Source organism: Pteronotus mesoamericanus, unplaced genomic scaffold (genome assembly GCF_021234165.1).
Source record: "Pteronotus mesoamericanus isolate MK-2021 breed Mesoamerican mustached bat unplaced genomic scaffold, CSHL_Meso_final scaffold_54, whole genome shotgun sequence".
Classification (NCBI taxonomy): Eukaryota; Metazoa; Chordata; class Mammalia; order Chiroptera; family Mormoopidae; genus Pteronotus; species Pteronotus mesoamericanus.
Window position 1 is genome coordinate 30,533,716 of NW_026555321.1, and position 6,934 is coordinate 30,540,649.

A 6,934-nucleotide genomic window follows, 5' to 3' on the forward strand; every position below is an offset into this window, starting at 1 on the left:
GAGTCAGGAGATTGTAGGCTCTACCCCTGGGCCTGCAGCGTGTGGTTGCTTCATGGGAAGTGCTCCCTCTTCTGCCCATGGCACAAGTAATTGATCTCGTGCTAGCCTGGTCATCTAGTTAATAGCCACACTGAACTCAATTACTGGTTTTGTTGGCAGCGTGGAAGTCCTGCCTATGTCAGGGTGGTTTGATGGAAAACTTTCCAGGTCTGTACATAAAGGGAAGAAACATCGTCTGATTCCAGGGGAGAGAAGAAAACAACCCCAAGGGTTATGGCTTATAAGGTGATGAGAATGCTCTCCCTTGCTCTGTTTTGTTCAGGAAGTTTTCCTGTGCATAAAGTGTGCATTCATAGAGTTGGGGAACAAGGCTGCTCAAACCTGTTTTAGGTAGCAGAGCTCCTGAAAGTCAGCTTCCTTTGCAGAAGATGATGAAACACTGGCATTTTGTTGCTCATTATATGAACCATAATTTAATTCAGAATATATGGATGGATTTAGCATCTGGGTTGGGCTAGAAATGCCTGCTTAATTAACTGCGCAAACTGTTATAAATGACAAAATCACAGCCATGAGAATATTGGCTCATGGAGAAAACAAGCTGTTGAGCTACTCAGGTTCCAGCTTCCAAGTGTCTCCATGACATTATTTCCAATATCCTTTTGCCAATAGTTTTGAATGTTCTGCTAATACTTAATAATAGTCATCAAGTAAAAATGTTGGGAGAAAAACTTAAAATGACTAGCTTTAAAAAAATTTTTTTTGTTTATTTTTAGAGAGATTAAGAGAAACATTGATTTGTCATTCTACCCATCTATGCATTCACCAGTTGACTCTTACACGTGCCCTGACTGGGGATCAAACCCATAATCCTGGAGCATTGGGACAATGCTACAACCAAATGAGCTATTTGGCCAGGGCCTTTGCTTTTATTTTTTTAAAAGCAAATCAAAAAGAAAAAAATCATATTTGGGGGACTTTGGGATCAGAAAGACCTGGATTTAAATCAAGAATATTAGTTGTGTGACATTGGGCAAATTACTAAAACTCTTGGAACCTGCTTTCTCTTCTTAAATTGGAGATAATAACTACAGGGCAGGATTATTCTCAAGATTAGCGTTAATCTACGTAAAGCCCCTGGCACAGTGCCAGGCACATAGTAGAAGGTTTACTAAAGGACAGGCATGGGTAATATCACTGGCATCAGAGCACTTCATCCAGCTCTGTGAACATCAGTGTTCTGTGAGGAGGGGAAAACTGAGCTGGAAAAGGCCTAGGCACAATTGATTGGTATTCCCCCATTCAGCAGATGGGACAGCAGAGACTCAAAGAGGAAGCCCCACACCGCACAGCAAGTTTCCTGAGAGCCAGGAACGGAATCCCAACCCACAGCAGCTTCCCTACCATGTGCTGTGCCGTTCTCTTCTGCAAACCCAGAGCCTTTCTAAAACGCCCCACTTTGTCCCTTGAGGCCACCAGCTATTGCTTGCGTTCTCTTCTCTTTTGGTAGCCAGCCAAGAGGAGAGAATGTGCAGTGATTCACCAGGTGAGCCGGTCCCTAAGCCCTAGTTACTGTTCCTGTTAAAGAAAACACTCTCCTCCCAACTGTGCCCACACGTTAGTGTTTCCTGTTAGGTTTCTCCCTCACGCTGTGGCTTTGCTGTTTGGAGAATTTTCCAAGGAGGGTGCCTGCGGCCGCACAAGGCCACAGTTTGAGATGCTGTTATCGCTGCCACTTGAAGCAGGGAGGACCCGAGTGCTCAGCCTGGCCTGGGTTGCAGAGGCGGGGAAGCTCCCTGCCCATCTCAGGGCTCCAGAGAGCATGTTTGGGCAGAGAGAGGGGGATTGGAGTGGAGGCAGACGTGTCAGCACCTGCCTGCCAGTCTGTAGGGGGAGAGAGAAAGGCACACCTGGGAGAAGGGGAGGCAGAAACAACACAAGGGAACCCAGGTGCACCTCAGGGACGTACATAGATTTCATACACTTGAAGGCTTCTTTTTGGTTTAAAACTCAGCCCAAAGCTTTAAAGTGTGTTGGTTGGCTTTCCCCCTATAGTGCTATTTCCATTCTGGACATGCGCCGTTCACAGTCTCAACTTCCCTCCAGTGGCTTAGCTGGGGAGCCTGACCCACCAATCACATTTGGGAACTTACATTATGTCACCAGCAGCCAATCAGAGCAGCTGATTGGTCTGGGATAACCAGTATTACTACCGTGAGTTGACATAACCCTATCCAAGAGTAAAGAAGTTTGGCAGTTTTCATCAGCAGGCAGAGAGTTTTAAAGGGCTTTTTGAAAGCCCTGTCATTTTTATAGGGCCACTCATAAACCTTCTCCGCTTCTCCACCCAACACTGACTGATGAGCTGGCTGCATGCGGAGGTAGAAAGCTGCTGTGCAAGGCCCACAACAGGCACCGAAAAAGGAGTCAATATAGCCCCAGAGAGGCCAAGAAGGGCACCTGCTCCTAACGTTCTTGTCCTGACTCTAGTCTAGGACCACCTGCGCACCCCACCTCTTGGTTCTAGGAAGTGCCCTGAACAAATTCTTTACTTAAATTAACTGAAATCAAGCCTCCCTGCCTCAGGCCTAATGATCTTTGCCAAGTCTTTCTGCTTCCTTATCTAGGCTTCTCCTTTCTTTGGCTGAGGGTTCCTCGACAGGCCTGCCACTGGTTTAGGCTCCGCACCTCCACGTGGTTGACACAGAACCTGCATGTGGCCTGAATGAGTGATGTGCTTTGGGGTTGATAGGGAGTTCTGCCTCACCTTGTAGGAAAGAAACACCTGCCTCGAGGTGGTGAGTACAGTTTCACTTTCCAGCCCAAACCACACCGAAGACCTGACTCTTCCTGAAGTCTAAAGATGCCCTCTGCCTCAGTTAAAAGTCATACTTTCCTTGCTCCGGTTTGATTTTTACCACTAATGAGAGGTAGGAAAGTCAGGTCTTTTTACTTTCACTCTTCCTTTGGTCTAACCTAGGAATCAGTAAACCATGGCCTTCCATACAAATCCACCCTACTTGGTTTTGTAAATAAAGCTGTATTAGAATACAGCCAGGCTTATCCATTTAAGTATTGTCTATGCTGCTTTTGTACTATAACAGCAGAGTTGAGAAATTGTGGTGAAGATCATATTTTGGTAAGGCCAAAAATATTTACTAGTTGGGCCTTTATGGAATTTGCCCACCTCTTAATTCATCTACTTAGCTGCCTCCAGAGTAATTCTTAAACCTCAGATCCAATTACACCGTTTTTATGCTTAAAAAAACAATTAAATCCATATTGTAGATAGAAGCTCCTTAGTGTGGCTCTACACAGCCTGGCCCACAATCCCTTCCATCCCTACTTTGCACCCTCCACCTTAGCTCATGCTCTGCCTGTTGCTAGAATACCCTTCTGCTTTCTCCCTCTGTCAAATGTCTAAACATTCTATAACACCAAATTCAAATGTCACCTCCCCTATGCATCCTTCCTAGATGCCTAGCAAAATTAATTACTCCCTCCTCTGTGCTCCCATAGCTCTTTAGATAAACAACCGCCATTGTATTGACCATATAGGATTGCAATGATGTGTTTATATGTTTGTATTCCCCACTAGAGAGTGAGCTGCTAGAGACCAAGGACATTGTTTCACTGTCTTTCTGCCCCTGCCAGGAATGTAGATGAATCATCTGGATGAAAAGTCAGAAACATATTTTTATAAAAGTGCCCAGAACCTTATCTATGCCACCTCTCATGACTGACTGTGTTTTCTTCTTCTCCCTGTACGTCTGTTAGCTGGAATATCATAGGTGCTCAGAAGATGTCTAATGAGTAAGTATGTAATTGGATAAAATACATTTTCTTTTAACATCAAAATTCAGTAAACACGTTGTCACATTTACTTTATCATCAGGTAGATTCAGAACTTTAAAAAATAACCTACCCATATCCAAAGAAGATGAACAAATGGCCAAAAAGCCCGTGAAAAGATTCTCAACATCATTAGCCATTAGGGCAAAGCAAATCAAAGCCATGATGAGTTACCACTTCACAACCACCAGGATAGCTATAATCAAAAAGGCATAACATGTGTTGGTGAGCATGTAAAGTAATTGGAATCCTCTTACATTGCTGGTGGGAATGCAACATGATGCTGATGCTATAGAAAACAGTTTGATCGTCCCATAGAGTTACCCTATGACCCAACACTTCCACTCCTAAGTATATACCCGAGAAATGAAAACATATGTCCACACTAAAAATCATGTATAGCAATATTCGTAGCAACATTTTTCATAATTGCAAGCCAGCAGAAACAACATAAATGTCCATAGACTGGTAAATGGATAAATAAAATGTGATATATTCCATACAATGAAATCTTATTTAGCCTTAGAAAGGAATGTAATTCTGATTCATGCTATAAGATGGATGAACTTTGAAAATATTATGTTCAGTGAAAGAAGCCAGGCACAAAAGGCAACATACATATGATTACACTTATATTAAATGTCCAGAATAAGCAAATCATAGAGACAGGAAATAGAATAGTGGTGGTTTATTTTTAGTGAGGATAGGGGTGGGGAAAGAAATGAGCAGTAACTGCTAATGGGTAGGGAGTTTCTTTTTGGGGGTGACAAAAATGTCTTGGAATTAGGTAGTTGCAATGGTTGTACAACTGTGAATATGCTAAAATCATTGAACTGTGTACTTTAAATGGGTTAATTTTGTGGATTACATGTGTTATAAAAGAAAGTATGCCACATTGAAAAAGCTAAAATCTGTGAATTCTATCAAGTCAATATCCTGGTTGGGAAATTGTACTATAGTTTTGCAAGATGTTACCCTTGGGAGAAGCTGGGTAAAAGGTACATGGGATTGCTTTCTATTGTTTATTACAATGGCATGAGTATCTAAAATGAGTATCTAAAAATTTAAAAACATACTCTAACTCTTTCCTATTCCTTGTCCCCCAAAATAAGAATTTCCCAGATCAACATGTTCCTTAAATGCTGTTTTAATTTGATGACATTTTTTACTTGTTAGAAACCACAGGTCTAGCTCATAGACCCTATGAATTTTTCCAGAGCTGACCAAAGTGTTGGATGCACCAGAAATATTTATTGGCTCCAAAATGTGAAAAGGAAACTATAAAATAATTAAGCAATGTTTAAATAAATATTCAAAATATGATAATATTCAAATGCAACTCAACTTCCTCCTCCTCCTCTCCCTCCTCTTCCTCCTCCTCCTCCTTCTTCTCCTTCTTCTTCTCCTTCTTCTTCTCCTTCTTCTTCTCCTCCTCCTCCTCCTCCTCCTCCTCCTTCTTCTTCTTCTTCTTTTTCTTCTTCTTCCTCTTCTTCTTTCATCCCTAGGTTTTATTCAAGAACACATACAAAATATGTCAGATAAATGAGTTTTAATCCTCATCTTCCTCCTCTTCTTCATCCTGGTTTATCTGGAAGTAACACAATTAATAACTCTCTTTACTGTTAGCAACCTTGCACAACTAGTCACATAAACTGTTCTTCAAATTTTTTTGATGAGATATTTCAAACACCTTTTGAAAAAATACACCTCAGAAGTTACAGTGATCTTACTGTTTTTTCAATGGTTACAACCCCTCCACCAAGGTTCCTGGCTTTTCTGTTGACTTTGATTCTCTCCTGAAGAAACTCCTCAAAATTGGCAGCATCCATGATTCCATCGTCTACAGGGAGGGTACAGTTAAGGGTGAACTTCAAAACCTGCTTCTTTTTGTTGCCTCCTTTGCCACAAGCTTTTTTACAGGAACCATGGTGGCTGCTGAGACAGAATGGACCAATTTCTATATTTCTGTGTGTGTGTGTGTGTGTGTGTGTGTGTGTGTGCATTATATATACTTAATATTTAATGTGGGTATCACAAAGATTCAAAACCAGATGTGACCTGGGTTTGAATCCTGTCTTCATCTCTTGTAGCTCCATGGCATTGGATAAGTTTCTTAACTTCTTTGACTCTCAAGTTCACTATCTGTAGAAAGAAAATTGCAGATTCTATTCCACAGAATTGTTGTGAAGGTTAAAATTACATGAATAGCTAATTCATCTAAAAGGCTCAGTAGAATATTGTCCTATAGTAAGGACTCAATAAGTGGTAGATATTATGATAATAATACCAGGATGGTGATTTATATACTGTTGTCACTGACATATATTTGTAGGTGACTAGGATAGGTGGTAAAAGCTTTGAGCCCAGTAGCTCCTTGAGTCCCCTTGAGAATGGGTTTGCACTTAACCAGAGCCAGAGAAAAGACTTCTATTGTCAGTTCTGCTAGAGGAACAGTCAGAAGAGAACAAAGGCCTGGTTACATTGGAGGCTCAAGATAATATTATTTTAAATGAAAACGATGAACAGTGTGGAAAAACCACAGGAGGGATGAGACCAGCTAAGGTTTGCATTGTGAGATCAGCTAGAGGTTAACTGAGTCATGAAGCATTTCACACAAATCGTGATCCCACAACAATTGTATTTTCCTTGCTGAAACTCAGGATACCTATTTAAGAAGCTATTTTTTAAAACACGTGCAATTTGTGGTGTCTTTTATGTGAAAAGGCTAATATACAACTTAAATTTGGTTATGCATTTTCTCATTCATCTTTATTTTTTAAAGAGTAAGATTATGTGACTTTGGAAACTCAGCACACACCTAAGCATTGAGGTTGTGTAACCTTGGGGATAACTGTTTGAAACAGTTCTGCAAACATGTGTCAGGGCCTGACATCTCACTGAGGATACAGAACAGTCCCAGTCCTCAGGCACACACAGTGCTGAACCTGTGAAATGTAAAAAACGAAAAGGCAACAACAACAAAAAATACACAAAAAATAAGGATCTGCAATAAATTTTAAAGAACAGTGATTTTGTGAAAGTTTTATTATATTAGTCAAAGATAACATTGAAAGAAAAAATA

The 6,934-nt window shown here is 41.0% G+C and overlaps 1 pseudogene; it reads right to left on the minus strand.

The window, feature by feature from the left end:
• Window positions 1-5,369: 5,369 nt before the first annotated feature.
• LOC129087961 (60S ribosomal protein L22-like) lies at window positions 5,370-5,779 on the minus strand (annotated as a pseudogene).
• Window positions 5,780-6,934: the final 1,155 nt, after the last annotated feature.